Below are 25660 nucleotides of genomic sequence, written 5' to 3'. Positions count from 1 at the left end.
TCTTTTTTAAGGAGAAAAAGCCTGCCCTTGTAGGATTAGTCCAGTGGTTCACGATTTTGCATTCTGTATACCTTAACCGATTCTGCATTCTGTATACCTTAACAGATGCGTCCAAGTTGTCCCATACTACATAGGAAGAGCCAGGCAGATGACATATGGCAGTTCTAGTAACTTTCTAAGATCTGCAAATCAAAACCCGCCGATTTGGAAAATCACGCTGCAGTTCATACAGTTAAAAGTACGAACAAGTAACAGAAGCCACCGCCGGTCTTTAAGATTCACTCTTCACGGATAAACTCTACTCTAAGTCTATTTGCTCTTGCAAATAGACTTCGTTGCACATCCAAGACTTCTTCACTTGGCAAGGATTTGCTGTTGTTAGGTAGAACGACCCTCCTCGCTATTTACACTTTTTTTTTTCATTTTGCAGCCCATCCCAGAATAAAACGCAACCTCACCTCTAACTTCGCCTCCTCGCCCGCGATCCTCGCGCCTCCCTAACTTTTCAACCCGCAAGAAGATCCCTTCCGATCCCCCAAACTTCTTTTCTTTTTTTAATCTCCCGACCCGATTTAAAAAAAAAAAAAAAGCATCCCTCGTCCTGCAAACCAGTCAACGACCAAACCCCCCCCCCCAAAACAACACAACACCCTTCTTAAAAGTCACGAAGCGCGCCTGCACTTTTACGAAAAAGCAGACGGGGGGAGGGGGGGAACACAAAAAGGGGGAGGGGAAAATTAAGAAGAAATCCACACATACCCAACGGAGCTGAAAAACCTAGCTGCGGTCTCTTTCACTCTTGCACATGAAGCCGTTGGGAAAGTCGGAGAATAATGTTTTAAGAAAACCCAAAGCGCATCGGGGAAAGCGCCGATTCTCGCTGCCGCCGCCGCGCAGATCAAAGCTGGAGATAAGAGCGAGCGAGCGAGCCCGCGCCGGAGCGAGCTGCCTCCAGTCTAGACGCCGACTAAGCCACTGGGGCTCACCAGCCCGTGGCCAGGAGATTCTCTTAAGCTCTCTGTGACGCAGAGGCGAAGGGCTGGGCAGAGAAGGAGGGGGGATCCTCTGACGCACGAGCCCGGCTGCAGCCTTCGCCATACAAGGCAAAAAGGGGCGGAATGTTCCGGCGCCCTCGGAGCGAGGGGCGGGATCGGAATGTCTGCGCGGGTGACGCACACGGGGTTCCATTGACGCACGCCTTAGAATTGTTTGATCTAAAAATAGAACGAGCTACCCCCCCACACACACTCCTTCCCGGCTAAAAATAGAGCCTTTTCCTAAGCAAGGATTGAAGAAAAAAAAAAAACACAACCGGGGGTGGGGGCGGTGTTAAAAGAGAGGAGGAAGAGGAGGAAAGAAAAGAGTGTCATAGGAAGAACCAAAAGAAAAAAGAAAAAGAAAAAAAGGGGGGGTGTTAAAAGAGAAGGAAAGAAAGGAGTGTCATAGGAAGGACCAAAAAAAAAAAAAAGGAGGGGGGATTAAAAGAGAGGAGGATGAGGAGGAAAGAAAAGAGCGTCATAGGAAGAACCAAAAGAAAAAAGAAAAAGAAAAAAAGGGGGGTGTTAAAAGAGAAGGAAAGAAAAGAGTGTCATAGGAAGGACCAAAAAAAAAAGGAGGATTAAAAGAGGAGGATGAGGAGGAAAGAAAAGAGCGTCATAGGAAGAACCAAAGAAAAGAAAAGAAAAAGGGGTGTTAAAAGAGAAGGAAAGAAAAGAGTGTCATAGGAAGGACCAAAAAAAAGGAGGGGGAATTAAAAGAGAGGAGGATGAGGAGGAAAGAAAAGAGCGTCATAGGAAGAACCAAAAGAAAAAAGAAAAAGAAAAAAAGGGGGGTGTTAAAAGAGAAGGAAAGAAGAGTGTCATAGGAAGGACCAAAAAAAAAACAAAAAGGAGGGGGGATTAAAAGAGAGGAGGATGAGGAGGAAAGAAAAGAGTTTCATAGGAAGAGCCAAAAAAGAAAAGAAAAGAAAGAAAGGGGTGGGGGGAGCGGCGGAGCAGAAAGCTTCAAGGGACGGAAATGTGAAGCGAAGGCTCGTAAGCGAAGGAAGGCTCGGGGTTCCGGAAAAGACGCGCGGTTCCAGAGCCCGCTTTCTCAACTTTCGTGCAATGGCTTTATGGGCTCGACCCGTGTTGTCCCCTGCAACCCCAGCCACGCCTTGCTCCATTCCCTCGTGTCCATCGATGACGGCGCCCCCTCGGTTCCAATCCACGACCCTGCCGAATCTCAAGGGAGAGATGTTCCCCAACGTGGCTCGCTTCTGTACTTCTTTGAGCCTTGTCCCAAAGGTGCGTTTTTTTTGTTTTTCAGGAGGCAACTGGACTTTCCTCAGAACTGAAGAAGCTTCTTGGATGAGAAGCGAAATGTCTTCAAAAAAACAACAACAACAAAAACAAGAAACGCCAGTTGCCTCCTGAAAGAAAAAAAAACGCACCTTTGGGACAACCATGACCTGGATCAGGGTCCATGCGTTTGGCTGAGGAATTCTGGCAGTTGAAGTCCACCAGTCGTAAAGTGGCCAAGGTTGGAGACCCTCCGACCTGGATGACTGAGAATCTCTACAGACTTCTTGAGCCTTGTCTTTCCATTTCCCTCCGTCCACTCCTTTAAAAGTAAATATCTTCTCTTCACTCTTCTGCTGGTGATGAAGGCGACAGACAGCCAGGTTAATTTCGGGTACCCTTGCAAAGATGTGGGGATTTTGAGCAACCGGTGCTCCGGTGCTAAAGAAGAAAGCTAAAAGTCGAAAAGGGGGAAACGTGCTGAGCGCAGCCGCCTCATGCTGCAAACCTTTGAGAAGAGCTCCAGAGGGATATTCCACATTCTTTCTCTTGACTGAACTGGGGTAGCTTTAAAGGGGCCTTTCCTGGCCATTGTCTCTGCCTCATTCCCAGAAATGGGATCTGAACGTTTATTGATCGCTTTCAGGATGATGGCTGGAGGAAGGGATACCTTCTAGTTTGTCATCCTCCAAAAATATAAGCAGTACAGTAAAATGTGTTTGCTGCTAAGTGGACAGAAGATACTTTTAGTTCTAATGCTAGAAAATACAGTATTCCTCTGTAAACTACCGAGCAAAAGAACTTTAAGAAAAAAAGTAATGGGAAAAGAGAGTACTGTAAATATTGTTAGGGATGGAGGAACATATTACAAATAAGGCAGAGAGACCACACAGTGTCACAACCAGACTTTTCTAAAAGCCACGTTACAGTACCAGAACTCTCTTGTGTTTTTCTTTTGTGTCCGTCCCCCCCATCCACCCCCCTGCTGCTACACTGCTGCCAGAGATCTGTCAAAGAAGAAACAAAATAAAACAATTGCAAAATGACTTTGGGTGATAGAACAAGGAGCTCTCTGTCTCGAAGCACCTTTTGTAGTAATAAAAACAGACTGAAGTGGAAGTGAGAAAATACAGGCAGGAGGTTGTTAATGCAAGTATCCTGAAATCTTGACACTGTGTAATAATGTCTGAAGCAGGACTGCAGCACCAGAAAAGTCTATGGTGATTCTTTTGATTTTGCTGTCACTGAAAACCGGTAATTTGAAAGGAGCGGATATATATATACTTGGAAAATTGGTTTGCAATTTCAGCGTTTTACTTAGGTTATTTCTTTTTAATTCTGCAGCAGTAAGCACATAATAGAGATCTTTTAAAAAAGCTCTCTGTCCTGGAAATAAAATAGTGCTAATAGCACCTTCTCTTAAAGACACAGGTAAAAATGCCTAAAAAACAAAAGTAAACAGATGAGGGCGATTAAAAAAACCCTGCAATCTTGGAATCGATTTTAGCTGGCCACGCATTGTATGTTTTAAATGCAACTTAATAATATCGGGACGTTTTCTGATTATTGCCTTCATAAACTGACATTAAGTAGTCCCTAGACCTGAGTTAATAAATTAAGGTACTTGACAGAGGAAGCTGGCTGAAGCCAAGCTGATCTGCACCTGGACAGTCTGTGCAATGGTGAAATTGTAGAGAACTCACCTGTCGCAGGCTAGACAAGGTAGTTTAACACAAATTTAAATCTACTGTTTTGGCCAAGCTGCAGACTGAATATTTTAAAAACTTACATTTTACAGTATAGAATAATTTTGGAGAAATGCATGTATATCTTTAGGTCAATGTTTTTCAGCCTCAACAACTTTAAGATGTATGGATTTCAACTCCCACAATTCCCCAGCCAGCATACTTTAGATAGAGTTGTAATCTAATTAAATACATTTAGGTGATTCAGCCTAATGGAATAATTCACATAAAACTTGTTTTTATAATGCAAATACATTTTGGATGCTTCTCTCTTGCAGGAAGCATTTTTTTCGAAAATGATATTTGCTACTGCAAATTTTTATCAGTTTTTTTTTAAAGCTCCACAGATGGATACAGCTAGTTGCATCGTATTAAATATGTCACTGTGTAGAGTTAAAAATCAGTTCCAAGATGGATTATTGGAAAATATGGTAGATGTTAAAATGATGGCAGGACCAGCCAAGCTACATAACGTATTTCTTTTATTACTTGCTTTCCCCTTCTCAGGGTAAAAACCGGTGGAAACCCTCAGTTCAAGGAGAAGAAATTAGAGACAGGCGTGACTAGGTAATAAAACATTGAAGCCAGTTTCTGCATGTGCTTTTCTGCACCTGTTGCAGGCTTAATAGGATTCTCCCTAGGCCTCAATCATAAATATATTTTAAGATGCGTTTCGCTGCCCCTCTCGAGTCTTCTCAAGAGATTTTCCTCTTTATGTATCTGAGTATTTTCCTCACTCTAGTTCCTTTTCTTTTCTCTGAGCTAATTTTCCAAGTAGTTTTAAGATTTCTCCCAGATTCAGGCTTTGAAACATTTTAAAGACTTCCATCCCACCATTCTGTTCTCAGGACAGCAAACAGAAAAGACAACACCCATTAAATGTGTGAAAAATTGAAAGCTAATTGAAAAGCTAAGGCCTTATACACTGTAAGCCGCCCTGAGTCTTCGGAGAAGGGCGGGGTATAAATGTAAACAAAAAAAAAAAATCATAAAGAGAACGCCACAGATACAGTAGATCTTCAAAAGGCAAAGATCCTACAAGGAGAAACTGGTTTGTAAATGGAGATCATTGCAACTTTCAGCCCGCCACATGGAACCGGACAGGAGTGAAAAACACTGCAAGATCATTCCCTATTGTGGCAGATCTCATTCCCCCTCCCCTGCGGCAGACCCCACCTCCCACCCTCCCCGACATCATGCTCCCTCCTCACCTGTCTTTTAATTCGTATTACTGCATTATTTTATTTTATTTTTATTGTTTGACTATTTTACTATGGTTATTACATTTTTTATATTTTATGTTCTACTATGATAAGCTGCCAAGGGTAGCATCATGGCAGGCAGGATGGGTGCCAAATAAATTAAATAAAAGAAAATAAATAAATAAATAAATAAATAAATAAATAGCACCAACAATGCAAGAATATTAATATGGTAGAACCAATGTTGCACATCAAAGAAACCTGTGTGCCTCCTAATTATATCCCCAATATTTAGAATCTCTCAAAATATCAAGAATTGTGGTCTTTCTTTCTCCACACAAACTATAACCAAAATAATTATTATGCAATACTGGAAGAATAAATCTATACTTTCCTTGCAGCAATGGATATGTATTATTTAATTGTGTTTCTATTGTGTTTCTGTTTCAACAATAAGAGGTCTTTTAAGGAATCTGGCCAATTTCGGAGATCTGTTTTGTTTACAACATACTTTACTTCAATGCTTTCTCTTCCTTTACTCTTAATTTCTGGTATACCGTTAACAAAAGTTTATTATTTTTTTTCTGTTTCTTTTTCTAAAAACCAACTCTGAGGAAACCCCATGCCCAAATAATGCATGAAGCAATAGTCCTTTTTTCTCTCTAGAGATGCTAACTGCTGGGAAATGACTGCTTGAAAAAAATAGCAGCTGTTAAGCGTAAGAAGAATAAATAAGCTTGTTATATAAAAAAAAGTTATTATAAACCAGCGTGGCATAGGGGCTCAAGGCACTAGGCTAGAAACGAAGAAATTGTGAGTTCTAATTCTGCTTTAGGCACAAAACCAACTCGGTGACCTTGGGGCAGGCAGTATCTCAGCTCTAAAAGGAAACAACTGCCAAACAACTTATTTATTTATTTATTTTTATTTATTATTTATTTATATACCCATGCTATTATGTTTACAAATTACTCAAGGTGGCAAATACTAAAACTAAACTAAACCCAGCACACATTCACTGCTCTTATTTTCCCCATAGCAACAAGCTGTGTGAGGAATGAGTGACTGGCCCACAGGCGGGATTAGAATTCACGGTCTCCCACTTCTAGCCTGGTGTTTTAATCCAGGGGTCTCCAACCTTGGCAACTTTAAGCCTGGCAGACTTCAACTCCCAGAATTTGAAGTCCACCAGGCTTAAAGTTGCCAAGGTTGGAGACCCCTGCTTTAATCAGTAGACCAGACAGCCTCTCCCTTCATTTTCACTTCTGAAAATGTTGCTGAGAAAACTGCAGGCAATTGCCTGGAGCCAAACCTGATTTGAATGGACAATTTCCTTTTCTGAGAGACAGTTTGGAGTAGAGGTTAAAAGCACCAGAACAAGAACCAGGACACCATGAGTTCTGCCTTAGTCATGTAGTCATCTGGGGCAGGAGTCTCCAACCTTGGCAACTTTAAGCCTGGTGGACTTCAACTCCCAGAATTCCCCAGCCAGCAAAGCTTAAAGTTACCAAGGTTGGAGACCCCTGATTTGGGGGACTTTGAGCCATACCTTCTCTCAGCCCCAGATAGAACAGGCAAGGACAACCACTTCCAAAAATGTGGCCAAGAAAATGGCAGCGAGCTAAACAGGTTGGAAAGAAGCCTGGCCAAAAGGAAACTCAAGCTTACTGGCTCAGCAGTTAGATGCAAAAGCCTTTTTGCAAAGTTTAGTTCAATCCCTAAAAAAAAGTTTGCTCACTTCTGTAGACAGGAGTCTAGCCTCGGTCTAGCCTCTTTCATTCTTCACCCCCCTCCCCTTTCCAAATTCTCCTGCTCGGTGATACTGTTGTCTCGGAATGGAATTATGTGGGCCAAGTATAAAAGACACCGATAACTCGGCAGCAGGAAAGATTGATGGCTTTTCCTATTGTTAAAAATATTTTTGGCCTAGACAACCTCTGAGTTTGCTTAAAGGCCTCACATTTGTAAAACCGACTGCGTAACGAGATGCGTTTTTAAGGCAATGTTTGAGTCAAAGACCTGGCAAGAATCCCGGAGCAGCTGCTCTGAAGAGGAATGTAACCATCTTTCCAACACTTCTCAAAGGCTGGGTTGTGTTAAGGGCAAACCCGAACATTTCATGAATGTGGAACTGAGGATCTTCTCTGGAGGATATAATTTTTTCTTTTTAAAGAGTCAGATTGGTAAATAGGTTAACAGAGGATTCATGCTTGCAGCATAGGGCTGTTTGGAAGAGCCCAGATATCCATCTGCCTGTTTCTTATACCAAGTACCAGCCAACTTTTTAGTCAAACATAATTGCATTCTGATACCAGCTTGTTCGTTCAGGATAATGTTAAATGCTTTGAATTCTATTTAACTATTATTTGAAAAACAAACCACACTTGGTTGGTTAAGCCACAAATCATGGCCTGTAAATCACAGTGGCTGGATTTGTTTATTTTGCTAAAAGAAAACCAAAGAAATAATATTTTGCCTCATTGTGATGTGCAAATTCAGGGACAGTATACTACCTAATGTTCATGGAGCCAAAGCCCTCTTAATGATGAATTTATAGAATATCAACCGGAAAGATCGATTTAGGCCACGAATCCAACTTTTTCCACAATGCAGAAAGAGTCAATGTTCCATCTCAGAACATCCTCCCTCACTCCTCATATAATCCCGAAATTGTTAACAATGACAATTTGTGTTGACTGGTGAACGATAGGATTTAAATGTGGATTTACTGTCTAGCTTTTTGATTTGAGTTATTATGGGTCAAAAAGGAGTCAATATGCCCTCCCATTCTGGAAAAAGAGCCCCTTGGAAGAAAGCCAAACCTGACGGGGGGGAAAACAAGAAGCCACAAAACATTTCTGCATATTCACCTAGTCCCCAAACGGTAACGGTGGTTCGGATTCCAGAAGAGAGAGAGAGAGAAATAGCCTCCTAAAAGGCAAATTCAACCTTGGGAGAACCCCCCCCTCCAAGGGGTAAATGTCATGGCATACCTTCAGATGGCTTTAGTAGGAAATTCCACTGAAGTAAATAAGCATACTTGAAGGTGAACAGCCTGTGGCTTCCAGCCTCAACAATGTCTGCGGGGGAGGTGAAAACTTCTTTAGGTGCATGGAAATGTGGCTTGCCACACAGAGGAGGCAGGGGAAACCCACTTAGATCTCCGGGCCCAGATATCTCCTTTCTTCCCTTCAGTTCAAAGTAATTGACAGAACTGTCAATATGTACCTAACCCCTGGGGTTCCATTCCTGGCCAACGTTCTGGAATGAAATGGAAAATCTTGTGTTAAAGCATCACCAGACAAGTAGGAGCAAAATGAGAGGTGCAGCCTGAATACAGATCTATAGCCAGCAAACCAACCCAGCTGCCAGTTAAATTATTTAAGACTTGCAGCCCTGGGCCCAATTTCATGGGGTCCTAGAGCTGACTTCCAAAACCCTCGACAAGACATCCGTTCAAACCTCTGATGAAAGATAGGTTTCTTCTCTGATCGTGAAAGACAGACAGAAAAAAATGGATGCGAGAAGAGAATATAAAATGTAGCAGGTTGAGTGGACCTTACTCATTGGGCTAAGTTTCTAGGTTTGCAAACTATATTGAGCTACAACCAGGGTTAATTCAGCAAAACAGGTTAATCATATCGTGTGAGCCCACCTAATAAGAGAAAGAAAGGAAGAAGAGAAAAGAAAGACTGTTAGAATGAAAGCCTGGGTCTTGCAATCTGCTTTTGGCTCTACCCTGGCCCATTCAATTTGCCTGCCCTCTCTATCTTCCAAACAAATTCTCTGGTGGGAATGTGGTCCTCACTACAAAAACAGATGAATTAAGGAACTATGCTTAGCAAAGGCAAACCAACAGAATCTGCAGCAGGTAACCTGCAGCCCAGAAAGTTAATTCAATTCTAATTTCCCACCTGAGATTTCCTCCCCAAACACACAAATACAAAGTATTATATGGTCACTAAATTTGCTCCATTCTCAATGGATGTTTATTTTAAGTATTTCTTTTCCTCCCTATTTAGCGCTCTCTCTCCCTCTCCTCTCCCTCTCCTGCTTGTACAGACTTTGGGGTGCTTTTCTTGCTTTCTGATACATTTTGTGCTGTTCTAGTTATATATATTGCTTGGTGGACAAACTACATACATGGCAGTGGTGGGTTGCTCCTGGTTCGGTCCGGTTCTTGCAAACCGGTAGTAAAAGTGGCAGGAGGCTCCACCCACCTGCCCGGATGTCATCATTGACGATATGCGCATGCGGAGAAGCGTGCACACACGCACTTCCATTGCGAACCGGTAGTAAAGGTAAGTAGAACCCACCCGTGATACACGGTGGATTTTGCAACCATTTAAAAGAATACTGGAAAGAAAGGGAGAATTTTTTGTAGCAATGGCAACAGTGCTGTGGAAAAACAGAAGGCTCTGAAAGCTATCTGACAATGTGTTTTAAAACGAAAGCCAACGACAGTTCCACTCAAAGCAACAAAGCTATTGCTTTATCAGCCAGCAACCCTGATGGAGCAGGTGGCGAGTCCCGAGAGACTGTGCTTTAACATCCCTGGCAGCGTGCTGGGCTGCCAATCATATCAAAATCGTGCTCCCCTCCAACAAGAACCCAGATCTGCAAAGCATTCTGGCACAACTTGGATCCAAAGGAAAGAGGGTGTGTGAGTACTTACAGTACATTTGCAAGACAACTCCCAGTTTCAGAGCGTTCTCAGCCATATCTTGGAACTGGCTGGCAAAGGTAATAAACACCATTGAATTGCCAAGTACTTTTGGAACAGACACCAGCAACCATCTCAAAGTCTCTGCTTTACCATGCAACTTGCTGGGTTTTGTTGAAAAGGACTTCTGAAAGAGACCCTTAAGCAGCAGAGCTAAACATTGGCTTCTCGACCAACTGAAAGGATCCAGAAGTGGCATTTGAAAAATATTATCAACGCGGTGCTTAATTAAGAGGGTAAATTTAAATGTTGGGCAACTTGGTTCTTGGATGCATTGTTGATTAAGGACTATTTTCTTTCCTTCTAGACCAGGGGTCGGCAACCTTAAACACTCAAAGAGCCATTTGGACCTGTTTCCCACAGAAAAGAAAACACCGGGAGCCACAAAACCCTTCCCGTGCCTGACTATTTTCTGAGCAGCCCCAGAACTGGCATATGTAGTTGAATTAAACATTCTGTTTTCTTCTGAAATTTTTCTTTTCTTGGATTTAGCCATGGCTGGCCTACCAGGTGTTGAAAAGCTCAATAAATTGTGTGCCAATGGGTATCACACATTGGCAGTTGTGACACATATTTTGAGTGACAGGGAGCCTCAGCAGAGGGATGAAAGAGCCACATGCGGCTCCAGAGCCAGGGGTTGCTGACCCTTGTTCTAGACCTGCAATTTTAGTAGGGTAGTAAGAGGGTTAAAGATCAGTCCTCTCTGCCTGCATCATTTCATTCCACCCCTCTCCTTCCGAGAGACCATGGGAGCACCATTACAAACGATCCCAAGGATTGCTATAAGGGACAGTTATTATCAGAAGACACATCCAATGGGGGAGTATGACTTTCAACCTGGCCCTGACTACAACTGGAGGACCTGTGGGAGAAGAGAGGTTCCAATTGTCAAGATTGCAGGTTGCATTATTCACATGGCCTGCTCCTTTTTTTTTCATGTTCTGGCATTCACAGGTGACTGGATAGATGCACTCAGTTCACCCAGGCTTTGTTTACTTCTGAGTGACTGAGAAAGTTGGTAGTAGAGTTTAATTCCTAATCATTAACCACTCAAAAGCAGTTTCTTCCCTAGAAAGAAGGGTGATCTTGACAGTCTACTTCAAAGACAGCTGTTCTGCCTGCTAGCCCTATTGCTGATTGTGTCTGGCTCAACTTAGACACTGCCTGATGTACGTTGAATTTGAAGTTTCAGACAGTCGACCCCCCACCCCCCCGCCCCACTCCTGCCAACAGTCCAGGTGCAGACCAGATTAGCTAGAAGACAAAGCCCTTCTCACTTTCATTCTGGAGTGGAATGTGCCAAGGTGCTTGGAGTTCCTAGCTGGGATTATGGAGACTGATATTCTAGACAGTAACAAATATTTCCAGAGAAGAAAGTCCTTTTCAGGAAATGCAGTGGCTCACTTGGTTGAAATGCAGCAAAGTGAATAGCTGCTTAAAAGTAACAAAGCAATTTATTTTTGCAGACCAAAAGATTCTATGGGGATCTAGGATTCATTTTTTTCAGGACAAAAATGCTGGGTATAGGATGCTCCTCTTCAGGGAATATATATATATATATATATATATATATATATATATATATATATATATATATATATATATATATATATATATATATATATATATATATATATATATATATATATATATATATATATATATTTGTATATATATATATTGTATATATATATATATATATTGTATATATATTGTATATATATATATATATATATATTGTATATATATTGTATATATATTTGTATATATTTATATATATATATATATATATATATATATATTTGTCAAAAGTTTAGTTTTGCAACAAGTTTGTGAAATAGGTTAAGATGGAAGATAGCCAACAATTAGCCTCACTGGGCAAATTTCGTACCTTAGCAGGAATTTGAACCTGGATTTTTCTTATTCTAGTCCAGTACAAAATAAAAATGACTCCCAGTCACCTTTTTACTGTGGGAGAAGGGAGAGTGGCGTCATAGACCACAACTTAATTATGGTTTGCTTTAAGAGTTTGCTAATAATATGAATTGGCTGGGTTTGTGCCAAACGAATACCAAATAAGCCATGGTGTTACATTAGAACCTTGAACAAGGAGATCCAAGTGCTTGCCTTCATTTGAATCCTGTCTTTCTACATCTAGGAGGGTTTAAGGGACAAGTTTGGACCTTATGCAGTGGTGGGATTCAAGCAATTTAACAACCGGTTCTCTGTCCTAATGATTTCTTCCAACAACCAGTTTGCCAAACTGCTCAGAAGTTAACAACCGGTTCTCCCGAAGTGGTGCGAACTGGCTGAATCCCACCACTGGCCTTATGCCTGAAGAAACTGATTTCATTCTTTAAACACATGGAATATAGTCCCTTTGGAAAGCCGCCCTCAAATATCACACAAAGCTTGATGAACCTTGAATTGATAAAAGTTGCTCAGTTAAATCTAAAGCTTTCACTTTCATACCGGATGGTCATGCTATTATTTCTCAAGTTGTTTGGAAGAAGAGACAATACTTATTTAATAAAATGAATAAGTGCTTAGGGAGCTGCATAAAATAGTTGGCTCTTATATTTTAGGATGTTTTTTTCTATCTCCAAGAAGGGCTATATCAATTTCATCCTAACATTATTGTTGGGACCCATACAAGTTCTTTACTTCCCACCTCTCCATAGGAACAGCTTCTGGGCAGTGCCTAATGTTCTACAGTGAAGGAAGTCTTAAACTTTCCAGTTAACGCTGACTCAAATTCTGACCATATTTCTCCAGAAGGCAGGCATTTTCTCATATGCTTGTGAGGAAATATTACGGTAGGATGCAGTGGTGAAATCCAAATTTTTTTTACTACTGGTTCTGTGGGCGTGGCTTGGTGGGCATGATGTAGCTTGGTGGGTGTGGCAGGGGAAGGATACTGCAAAATCTCCATTCCCACCCCACTGCAGCAGAAGGATACTACAAAATTCCCATTCCCACCCCACTATGGGGCCAGCCAGAGGTGGTATTTGCTAGTTCTCCGAACTACTCAAAATTTCCACTGCCGGTTCTCCAGAACCTGTCAGAACCTACTGGATTTCACCCCTGGTAGGTTGCCTGTCGATTCTGACCAAATCCCAGCATGTAATGCTCCTTCACTTTACAGAAAAGAAGCCCCATAAAACTTTTAGGTCTTACCCAGAAAAAGCGGAAAGACGTTTCTTTCTAATTCTATCACGAGAGAAACAGAGGGGTCTTTCCCTATCTTGACCCCAGATGACTCCTGATTGCTTCAATAGTTCAACACTCTGGACAATGTTCATCTGAAGCCCGTGCATCCTGAACTCCTGCCACGACAATTTTTATTGGCAGAAAACCAACACAATAGTAGAGCATCTTTCTTGGCCCAAGCTATCAGCCATAGGACAAGGTGTACTGGCAAATCAGTCGGGAGAACTGAGTTGGGAGAATCCTTCCAAGAAAAGCAAGAGGGGTAAGAGATAGAAACCAGCTCTGCAAGAAAGGCATTTCTGTTTTGAGAACACGTTTAACATAACTGTCTTTTGTTGTTGCCGAATCGGTTCATTGAAATGTCAAGTCCTTCTGTTTGAACAATTCCATTGTTCCTTTTTACATGGTGCCTTTCACAAGCGTTGGACTGCAGTTCCCGTCATTTTCATTAGGAGTCCAACACCTCTGGAGGGCATCAAAATCGTGTATTGATTTGTGGAATATTCCTTGTTTCAACCCTGAGTTAAAACTGGTTCTTCTACTTGGAATGAATGTAGCCTTAAATGAATTCATTAGTCCCAATAATACTGTGCAGCTTGTTTAAATGTAAACTTGTCTCCTACAGTTTTCTAAACCAGGGGTCTCCAACCTTGGCAATTTTAAGACTTGTGGAGGTTCAACTCCCAGAATTCCTCAGCCAGCAAGTCTTAAAATTGCCAAGGTTGGAGATCCCTGGTCTAGACTATATTTTCCATTGGTTGTAGAGGTTTCAACTCTTTTCTAAACTGTCATGGTTAAATGTTCCCCCCCCCCCGCAAATGAGGTCTTTATTGTGGCATCCCACAGGCAGAAGTTCACATTTTAGTATGCCCCTCCTATATTTTTCCCATAATCCTGCCTTGGGCCTTTTTGTCATATCCAGGAAAAGGAGAAGGAACAGCTGTGCCATGCCCTTTGATTGGTAGTAACAAAAGCTCTCCATCTGGAAGCACAACTGACTTAGAATCAAGCCAAACCCCCACCAAAAGCCAAATAAAATCATGTTATTCTTTCCTTAAAATGTGACATGCCATTTCAAATAAAAACTTAAGCCCAATGTCTAAGAAAAATATTTGAGTTTGGCCAGAATGTTGTAGCTGCAGTTATTTCCAAGGGTTTTCCCTTCTGGAAAGAATGCCTAGTATGTCCTCTTTCCCCAAAATAGAAGGGTTCATAGATGAAACATGTTCCTCTTGCTCCCTTGAGCAAGGTAAAACCTGTCTTTTGCCCCCTACTCTGTCTCCCTTTTATCAGGTGCAGGTGCAGTGAACACCTTGGGCACCAGCCATCTGGCTGCCCACCAGCCACGGTAGAAGACTAATGCCTGCAGCTGGTTCCAATCTACAGAGGCTGAGCTGGGAACTGCTAGTGGAGGTTTGGCAGCCAACATGCTACGCGCACGCATGTTTGTGTTTCAGAGGAAGCCAAGCCCACAGGGGCGTCAAAGTGCTAAGGGTGCCCCCACCCACTACTGAACGTCAGCAGCTGGACAAGCAAGCACTCCGCGTCAGCAGCTCTTGAAAGCAGATGCCAGGGGCTGTATATAGGCCAGGTAGGGAATCCATCTGAAATTAAGGAACTTCCCTCGTCAGCCTCTAAAACCACATATTTCCAGTCAACATTGAGTAGAGAATCCCCGAGCCCCAGTATGGCCAATTTGAAAATAAAATAAGGTAAAAAATACATTTCAACGCACCAAAAGAAATGCTGGCCATGTTTTCACTATTTTAATTCCCTAATAAAAAGAGGTTCCTTTTGCCAAGGGAGAGCTCCATCAAAGTAAGTGACTTACATGTGGTTTTGGATTAGAGAAGCGTCACTAGACTATCACTTATGTTAGTCTGTTTTTATAGCCTGGAGTGTAAATACAATCCTATAAGGATTAGAAATCAGCTTATGGGAATTGGCACTGAGGGGACCCTATCAGTTATGACATCCAAATCTCTATATACCATTTAACAAGCAGGTTCCTCTTAATGAAATGATTTTTGTTGTTAAGTAGAGCAAAGTAGGATGGGTGCATACGGGTGCATTTCTGCTGTTGAAAATAAATATTCATGGTTTGAAGAGACCTTCAAGAAAAGCACACACCCCTACCCTTCCATCCTTGCCTTCAGTGAAATAGTTATTGTAGATCTTTAAAAAAAGATATTTTATGGTGGACATATCCAAACATTTAATCTCAAATGGCAAGGGTAGAAGCAACAGCTGTAATCTATGTTTTTCTTTATCCTTTGTGCTAAGTTATAATGTAGACAAACCCACATGCTTTAAACCCCAAATCTGTAAATAATAGTTTATAGCTTAGCTCTATGTATGAGTCAGACCTATGACAATCAACAAGCAATTAAAACAAACAATGACTAGAGCCAGCTGCATGATTTGAGCCGGTCACTTTCTCTCAACCCTAGGAAGGAGGCAATGTTAAATCACTTCCAAAAAACCTTGCTAGGAAAACTGTAGGGGCTTGTCCAGGCCATCTCTGAGAATTGGACACTCTTGAACCAGAGGAAAAAAATGACAAGATAAACCTGTGAATTTAGTTTAAGGATCCATCTACAACCCATAATTTCTTAGCATTCTGAAGTCCATATTCTGAGTGCATAATTCTCGCGTAACTATTTCCAGCAAGGTTAATAAAGGAGAGTGACATAATTTTGATTATTTGTACCTTTACCCAATGCACTCAAAACAGCTATAATGCTTATTAATACATTAACTAATATTGTCAAAAAGCATTTCTAGGGAAATAGTCATGTTAAAAGACACTAAAAGCTTACTGCTCAGTTCTAATTTCAACCTTAACTAGTTCACTGGACAGTGCCCACATAGCTTCAAGCTTGATTTCTTAACCACAAGGATTATGGATTCCATGGGGTTTTTTTTGATATTTTTTTAAATTTTTAATACAAACATAAAAACAACATCCATCCAAATACAGTGTGTCGGTGGGTTGTCTTTTGTGCCATTTCAACATATGTATATCATTGATTTATCTAATCTTACATTTTATCGTATGGATTCCATGTTTTAACCATGAAAGAAAAGCATATAGTAATCACACCAAAAGAGGAAGCTCAGATTAAGCTCACCTAGGATGACTGCAGGAGCAATTAACACACCCAGCCTGATTGACATCTCAAGCAGACTGTTCACTAGAGCAGGGGTCTCCAACCTTGGTCCCTTTAAGACTTGTGGACTTCAACTCCCAGAGTTCCTCAGCCAGCTTTGCTGGCTGAGGGACTCTGGGAGTTGAAGTTCACAAGTCTTAAAGGGACCAAGGTTGGAGACCCCTTCTCTAGAGGGATGGCTTGGTAAAAAAAGTGGAGTGCTCAGAACTATTACATAAAAAGGAATTCTGGCCCTCTGAAGCACAGCCAAGATCATCAACTGGAGCCACGTGGCAACTGGAACTGCAATTCCAGTAAGAGAAGCAGGTTGCACTCAAGAAAGATGTCTAGCTTGCCAATCAACTACACACTCTCCTCTCCAGCACCACACGTACACATACTGTACACCCACACACACACATCAGTGACATTTAAAGACTACAAGCCTAAGCCCACACAAGTGGACTCTGTTCAACTGAATACAGCAGGACTTCCTTCCAAGTAAATAGTCTTAATTTAACTGCCAATTAATTGGCTTAATTCAGGAGTGAATGCCATGGAACAAAACTAGCTTGGCTTCCAAACAGAGGGCAAAGAGGAGAGTTGTTTTAAGGAAGTGTTTTACTGTCCTCACCAAGCACATCCCTCTCTGAAGTATTTAGAATGTATCACAACCTGATTCTTGATGGTCTAACACAAAGTGGGCTTCTGCAGTAAGTTCATGATGTATAAACAAAGAATTTGATTTAGGGACACTTAGTTTCAGCCCAAGGACTAAATAAATCTATTTATTGTGTATGGTAGTTAATTCCATTCATACAAGTAGCCCCCAACAGGCTCTTACTCTTTGTCTAAACCAGGGGTGTCAAACTCACATCATCACAGCGTCGTCATGTGATGTATCGGGACTTTTCCCTCCTCTGCTAAACTGGGTGTGGGCCAGTGGTAGGATTCAGCTGGTTCTCTCCGGATCGAGCGAACCAGTAGTGGTGACTGCGGGAGGCTCCGCCTACCCGCCCGGACATAATGCACAACTACTGCGCGTGTGCAGAAGGCGCTCACATTTGTGAACCAGTAGGGAAGGTATGTTGTGGCTCCCGCCCCCGAACCTGGCTCCATGCCCGAAAGTGCCTTGGAGCCGGGTCCGCTGCCAGAAAGTGACTTAGACAGTGAGGGGGAAGGGCCGTCAGGACTTACCTCGGAAGCACCGGCCTCCCTGGATCAGCTCCAGGAGCCAGAAGTAGGGGAGGGGCAGGCCTAGGAAGTGCTGAGTCATGGAGCCACAGCCCACAGGATATAAAAGGCAGCAAGAGCTGGTGTGTCTCTTTGTATCAGGCAAATCTACGGATTGACTAGAGCTGAAGGTTGTGACTCACCAGCGTCTTGGCAGCTAACGTGGGCTCTTGGCAGACGCTGGTTCTTTTGCTGCCAGAGCTGATAAGAGCCAGCTAATCAAGCCATCCTTCGGACGGAGGCGAGGAGGATATAACAAGGTAAGTGAATCCCACCTCTGGTGTGGGCATGGCCAGCTTGTGACGCATCTGGCCCGTGGTTCAGGAGTTTGACAGCCTTGCTCTAAACTCTACCCAAGGGGTGCTGGGTGACTAACAGACGGCCCAACCATATTTAATTTATTTGTAGGAAAGGGAGAAATGAAACCTCCCTTCTCAGCAGAATAATTTTTGAGCAATCTTCTTCCAAGGGTGGATGAGGTCTGGGCTCTTCAGGCTTCAAAGGAAAAGGAAACTTACGAGACCACCTGCTGTTACCCTTTGCCTCCCACCGACTCGTACGCTCTCACAGAGAGGGTCTCCTCAGGGTGCCGTCCGCCAAACAGTGTCGGCTGGCGGCCCCCAGGAGTAGGGCCTTCTCTGTGGGGGCAGTGACGCTCTGGAACGAACTTCCCCCTGGCCTGCGTCAAGTGCCTGATCTTCGGACCTTCCGTCGTGAGCTCAAAACATATTTATTTATTAAAGCGGGACTGGCATAATTAGTGTTGAATTTTAATTGGGTATTCTTAATATTTTTAAATTTTTAAATCTAAATTTTAATAATCAGCCTTTAAAATTTGCTCTTTTTAAATGTTGTTTTAAATTGTATATATTTTGTTTTTATTCTGGCTGTACACCGCCCTGAGTCCTTCGGGAGAAGGGCGGTATAAAAATTTAATAAAATAAAATAATAAATAAATAAATAAATAATAAATGGACACTAAAGTTTGTAGCAGAGCATTTTTTTTTTTTTTAGAAATTAGATCCCAACCCATAGGTTGCCATCAGCATAATTCAATGCAAGTATTCAGCCAGGATACATTATCTTATCCTGAAGATGCAATGCCATCCTAATGTCACAATCTGGTAGATAGGCATTGCATTGGTGAAGGCTGTTCTAAGCCCTAATAACCCCAAAGAACAAAACTGATCTGTAAAGATCCAGCCAAGTGCCCATCTAAGGATTAAAATGCGGAAAATCTGGCAGTTGTCTTCTCACAATTCCTCACAAATAACAAAAGCGCCTATAAAATGTCTGTGGAGATTCTCAACCATTCAGGTAGCCCTCGATTTACAACAGTTCATTAAATGACCATTCAAAGTTACAATGGCACTGAAAAATGTGACATGATTTTTTCACAGTTATGACCTTTGAAGCATCCCCATAGTCACATGATCGAAATTCAGATGTTTGGCAACTGGTTCGTACCTATGACTGTTGCTGTGTCCCACAGTCACGTGATCCCCCTTTTGCGACCTTTTGACAAGCAAAGCTAGAAAGAGGTGTAAAAGAGAGCATTTATGTTGAGCAGCCCTACTCAACAGAGGGGGAGGGATAAGACACCACCTATCTCCAGTCTAAGAATTGAGGCCTTTGAACTCTGGTGCTGGAGAAGACTCCTGCGAGTCCCTTGGACTGCAAGGTGAACAAACAAGTCAGTCCTAGAGGAGATCAACCCTGACTGCTCTTTAGAAGGCCAGATCCTGAAGGTGAAACTGAAATACTTTGGCCACCTAATGAGAAGGAAGGACTCACTGGAGAAGAGCCTAATGCTGGGAAGGATTGAGGGCAAAAGAAGAAGGGGACGACAGAGAACGAGGTGGCTGGATGGAGTCACTGAAGCAGTAGGCATGAGCTTAAATGGACTCCAAAGGTGGCTCAGGGGCTAGGACGTTGAGCTTGTCGATCGAAAGGTCGGAAGCTTGGCGGTTCGAATCCCTAGTGCTGCCGTTACTTGTCCCAGCTTCTGCCAACCTAGCAGTTTCGAAAGCACGTAAAAATGCAAGTAGAAAAAATAGGGAGCACCTTTGGTGGGAAGGTAACAGCGTTCTGTGCGCCTTTGGCTTTGAGTCATGCCGGCCACATGACCATGGAGACGTCTTCGGACAGCGCTGGCTCTTCGGCTTTGAAACGGAGAACGGAGATAAGCACCACCCCCTAGAGTCAGCAACAACTAGCACATATGTGCGAGGGGAACCTTTACCTTTACCTAAATGGACTCCAGAGGATGGTAGAGGACAGGAAGGCCTGGAGGAACGTTGTCCATGGGGTCAAGATACAACTTTGCAAGTAACAGCAATCTCCACTCTACAACTTTTAGTGCCAAGAACAACCCACAACGAATTACACACCCTGAGGGTAAAGCTAAATCCCCCCACAGACAGCGCTAATACAATCCTTCCATTATCTTCTCAGAAGCTTATCCCACCATCTCCCACAATTCAGCTTCCATTGTTAGCATCCATTAACCTCTTCCTTTGAAGACCTTTCACTTCTCCTCTCACCCATGAAAATAGTTCTTGGATGAGAAGCGAAAGGTCTTCAAAGAAAAAGCAAGAAAGTCCAGTTGAAGGGGAATCCACAACAACAACAACAACAACAATAACAGCCACTGGGTCCAATCGCCTTTTGAAAAAGCACTTTTGCGCACCTCTAAAAGCCGCCCAGCCCGTCCTAAGCAAGAATTCCTCAGCCTCCAGGGTATCCGGTTATCTACTACGCCAACCCGCCCCAGGATCTTCTCGGAGTTGTAAAAAAGAGGACAAGACGAGGCGGCTTCCTTGCTTGGCTCCTTTGCAATTTCCCTCCAGGGTACCAACTTTTTACCCGCTAAGTTTTGGCGCCGCCCCGAAGGCTTTAAAAGGACGGAGGAAATCCGGACTTGGAGCCCAAGGCGTGGGGGGGACGGGGGGACAGGACTTGCGTTTCTGACAGATCGCCGGCTGGTGGGTTTAAAAGGGCTGCGTGGGTGACCGCGCCGGGAGGGAGGGAGGGAGGGAAGGAAGGATCCCGAGTGACGGGCATCGACCGGGCGCGCGTCTCACCTGCTGCACGTCCTTCTTTTCCATCGCAGTCCCCGCAGCGCCGGTTTTCGGCTTCCTCGCCGGGGAAAGCGGCCCGGAAACGGCCTCCGGGGCTCTGACCTCCCCGGGCATTGTGAGCCGGGCCAGCCAGCCGGTCGGTTGTCCGGCTCGTCCACTTCCGCGACGACGACAACCACCCCCACCGCCGCCCCAAGGCGCTCTCACCCCGGCTGCTCTCCCCATCCGCCCGCGGCTTTATTTCCTTGCAAACTCCGCCCTTTCGGCCCCGGCCAGGAAGGAGTCTCCGTGACGTCAAAGCCCAGACCCGATTGACGTCGTCGGAATCCCAGCCATCAATGGGGGGGCTAAAAATAGACGCCTCTGAACCCAAAATACACGCCCTGATGCGCGCAGCGGCTCCCCTCCTCCGGGGCCCTAAGCTATTTTTTTCCCCACCCCCGGCTCCGCGGCAAGAATGCTCGGCGAGTGGAAAGGGGAAAAAAAAAAAAAAAAAAAGGTTTTCCCATTTCCGAGCTGGCCCCGAGGCCAAAGAGGTGGGCTGCCCGGGTTGACGAGGCCGCCGTGGGAGGATGGCGCTGTCGTGAGCGTGACGTTCCCGTCGCCTGGTTCGATCAAACGGGTCAGGTTGCGGTCCTTCCCCTCCGCTATGAGCAGGGACGGGGAGAGGGGGGAAAAAAAATTCCTTCCGTTATGCAATCGTCGGAGGAAGAGCTCCGATGCACGACCCGCTGTGATAATGTTGGCTGATGCTTAATAAAGTATTAATTAATTAATACAGTATTATCCAATTGTGGTCTCTCAGTTTCCTCCCCCCCCCCTCGCCCCCCCCCATCGGTCGATACTAAAGCCACTGAATTTTTAGGTTCTTTTAAGGTCTGGAAGTGATTTGCGTTTTCGGCTCTCTTGAAACATCTACAGGTAGTCTTCAACCCAGGGGCGAAATCCAGCAGGTTCTAGCAGGTTCTGAAATATTGAGTAGAATAGAATAGAATAGAATTTTATTGGCCAAGTGTGATTGGACACACAAGGAATTTGTCTTGGTGCATATGCTCTCAGTGTACATAAAAGAAAAGATACGTTCATCAAGGTACAACATTTACAACACAATTGATGATCAATATATCAATATAAATCATAAGGATTGCCAGCAACAAGTTATAGTCATACAGTCATAAGTGGAAAGAGATTGTAGTTCGGAGAACTGGCAAATACCACCTCTGGCTGGCCCTAGAGTGGGATAGGAACGGAGATTTTGTAGTATCCTTCCCCCAGGAGTGGGGTGGGAATGGGGATTTTGCAGTATCCTTCCCCTGCCACGCCCACCAAGTCACACCATTCCCACCAAGCCACGCCCACAGAACCAGTAGTAAAAATAATTGAATTTCACCACTGCCTCAACTTATGACCATAATGGAGCACAACATTTCTGTTGTTAAGTGAGACATTGGTTAAAGGAGTTTGAATCACTGCAGTTGTTGAATTAGTAACGCAACGGTTGTTAAGTGGATCCGTTTTCCCCACTGACTTTGCTTGGCAGAAGGGGATCACGTGACCCCGGCATACTGCCACCGTCATAAATGCGAGGCAGTTGTCAAGCATCCGACTGTAAATCACGTGACCATGGGGATGCTGCAGCGGTCGTAAGTGTGAAAAATGATCATGTCACTTTTTTCAGTGCCATTACAACTTTCAATGGTCACTAAGTGAACTGTTGTAAGTTGGGGACTACCTGTGTATAGCCTTCCAAAGACAGTAGTAAATGGACCTCACAAAAGAAGACAATGGGTCCTTCCATAGAGAAGGAACTGGGGATACTCCCCATAGGAAGGGAACCAGCTCCTTTGAAGGGGACTAATTCACACATCTTATTGCAAACGAGTGCACATCTATCTGTTTGGTAGTTGTGGGATTTTCTCCTGAGTTTTCTCATGGCATAGAAACCGGAAGGAAGACTAGAATCCTTGGCACTTCAGCAGCGTAATTAGGGATTTTTGAAAGCAAGGCCGATTTTTAATGCGCATAGGTCAGGGGTTTTCAAACATTGGGGATAACAAGCAACTTTAGAGGAAGGGGGCATGCAATTTTAAAAAAACCTAATGAGGCTTGTGTAGCAAAATGGCAGCACTGCCAAAATCTTCCTGGCATGCTTGTACAAGCTGTAGCCAAGACAAAAACTAATACATGAAATTAGTTTGGAAAGATGGCTAAGGCCCAGAATCTAGCTGTCCGTCAAAGCCACCTGCCAATCACAGCAGCTTATTTACTGTTTAGTTTCTTTTTTGGGAGGGTGTCACACGCATTCATATTAAAGGGTCATAATCGGACACTCTCTGGCATGGATATTACAATGGTATCTTGGAGAATCCAAATATATCAACACCTATATCATCATATCAACACCTATTTTAATTCAAATTTGTCTACTCTTGACCATTTCCGCACTGGAGATTTCTACCCACTGATAGTACTGTCCAGGCATGGTTTTGGAAACAAATAATCAAACTATTTGCAGATGTTTGCATGTGCAGTCTTTCATTTTTATCAGTTTTTAAAATACTAAAATTCTGGAATTTCAAAATGCCAGACTGTGAAATGGTAATTCAGACTCGGTACCTGTGAATTACGGTATTCTACACTTTGTTTTCAAAACAGAAGGTCAGACGGTCCTCTTATACTCACATAGTGTCAAGCAATCATCCTGCAATCACACACCTCTTTTACCCCGTACCTGTCCGCCGATACTGAAGATTTATGTTTATTCCCTTCTCTAATGTGCTGTGCCTGAAATGCTCACTAAAAGCAATTAATACAATCTCATGAAGTCCTATGATGGTACTATCTTGCTATATCAAAGTGAATCACGGTAACAAGAGCAATGGAGGAAAAAGCCATAATTAGCCACCCAGCAATTGGCAATGAGGGAAAATTAAAGAGATACTGTTCAAAAGCATTTAAAAGGGAATTAATCACTAAGTTCCAGGCCTGGATTGTCAGGAAGTCATAAACAGCCTAACTGCAAACTTTGAAAGAGGCATTTATGGATTGAAATTGACTTCTCAGTAAACACGACAGGAGCATCTGGGTGAATGGAAAATACGTTGTTGAATAATACAATACTGTAATAAATGTGCTCAGAATAGAATAGAATAGAAAAAATAATTGCTACCAACCTGCCTTCCATTGAGGACCTGTATACTGCACGAATCAAGAAGAGGGCCGTGAAAATATTTACAGATCCCTCACATCCTGGACATAAAATGTTTCAACTCCTACCCTCAAGACGACGCTATAGAGCACTGCACACCAGTACAACTAGACACAAGAACAGTTTTTCCCCAAAGGCCATCACTCTGCTAAACAAATAATTCCCTCAACTCTGTCAAACTATTTACTAAATCTGCACTACTATTAATCTTCTCATCGTTCCCATCACTAATCTCTTTCCACTTATGACTGTATGACTGTAACTTTGTTACTGGCAATCCTTATGATTTATATTGATATATTGACCATCATTTGTGTTGTAAGTGTTGTACCTTGATGAACGTATCTTTTCTTTTATGTACATTGAGAGCATATGCACCAAGACAAATTCCTTGTGTGTCCAATCACACTTGGCCAATAAAAAATTCTATTCTATTCTATTCTATTCTATTCTGTTCTCTTCTGTTCTGTTCTGTTCTGTTCTGTTCTGTCCTGTTCTGTTCTATTCTATTCTATTCTGAGGATTGCTATTCGATTTCAGCTAATTGTAGGAGGATTTCAATAATACCAAAAATGTTCCCGTATAAAAACAACTTTATTGCATAGAGCACCACAGAGAATCACAGCCTTATGGTCCTTATTTGGAGGATAAGACCTGTGATCAAGGCCAGCCCAGGACATTTTGCAGCATAAAGTGAAGGACCTGATGCTTCTGCTTTTCCCTTACACATAAAAGTTAAATAAATGGCCAGTTGAGTCTTCTTTCTAGTGACAGGCACGTGTCTTCCATCAACAATGAGGATCAAACATATTCCCCAAGAATCTGTCTGTCTGTCTGTCTGTCTATCTATCTATCTATCTATCTATCTGTTGTGGTCCGTCAGCAGCCTACGGTGCTGATGGTGGAATCGGACAGTGATGAAGCGGAGGCGAAGCCAGGGCCATCGAGAAATGGGGTGTGGACTCCAGAGCTTCCAGAGCCTGAGAGTAGTGAGAGTAAGGTGCAGACTCCAGAGCCTCTAGAGGCCGAGAGTAGCGAGGAGGAGGAGCAGCTGGGAGAGCCTATCCCTAATGCCCGAATGAGAAGAGCTGCCAAGAGGCAGGATTAGCTCAAGCAGAGAGGTCACCTCGGGGGTAGGGCCAAGAGATAATTAGCCCCTCCCATAAGGTTTAAAAGGAGACCGGCATCGGTGTCTCAGTTTGCCGGAAAACAACGTTGCAGCTGAGCTCGTCCCATTCTCTGCTCTGGATGTTTCTCTGAGAAGACCTTGGCAGCTCTCCATTCTCTGCTTGAGACGCTTATCTGCAAAGGACTTTGGCAATTATCTAAATTGGAACAGGTTGGAAATAATGACAGACTGTTTTGTGTGAGAAGCCTTTGCTTTCTTTTGACTTTCACGAGACTGGGAATGGGTCAATTCCCAGCTGCTTGAATAAAGTTTATTTTCATTAATGACTGCGTTTGTTGCTACCTGCTCAGGTCTGGGTCACAACACTATCTATCTATCTATCTATCTATCTATCTATCTATCTATCTATCTATCTATCTATCTATCTATCTATCTATCTATCATCACCCACACTGCACAATCTATGCAAAAATGAAAAAGAGGGGGAAAAATCAGTGGTGTTCGTCTTGGGATGCACCCCAGGTAATTTTTCTTTATTTTTACAAACACTTTGTCTCATCCTTCGCACTTCTCAAAATGCTAAAATGACTTCTATTGATCTATTAGCCCACCTGGCCTTGAATTTGCAATTTTAAGCTGCTGAAGTGGACTTCATTTAACTCAAAAGGGAATTCATTTTGGAGTAAACATTGCGTAATTCTA

General features: G+C 43.1%; 1 protein-coding gene across 2 annotated transcripts in view; it reads right to left on the bottom strand.

Annotated features, from left to right (window-relative positions):
• NR4A1 (nuclear receptor subfamily 4 group A member 1) overlaps positions 1–20795 on the bottom strand; it is a 44431-nt gene extending 23636 nt beyond the window's left edge. The window contains exon 1 of one of the 2 annotated variants that reach the window (XM_058168811.1): positions 20625–20795. The gene's annotated coding sequence lies outside the window, so the exon portion shown is untranslated. Of the gene's footprint in view, positions 1–759; positions 977–20624 lie in introns of those variants that run through there. The other variant, XM_058168812.1, reaches the window with a different exon arrangement.
• Between the last annotated feature and the right edge of the window lie 4865 nt (positions 20796–25660).

Source organism: Ahaetulla prasina, chromosome 2 (genome assembly GCF_028640845.1).
Source record: "Ahaetulla prasina isolate Xishuangbanna chromosome 2, ASM2864084v1, whole genome shotgun sequence".
Lineage (NCBI taxonomy): Eukaryota > Metazoa > Chordata > Lepidosauria > Squamata > Colubridae > Ahaetulla > Ahaetulla prasina.
The sequence above is the reverse complement of the archived record's forward strand: the minus strand, read 5'-3'. Positions and strand labels throughout refer to the sequence as shown.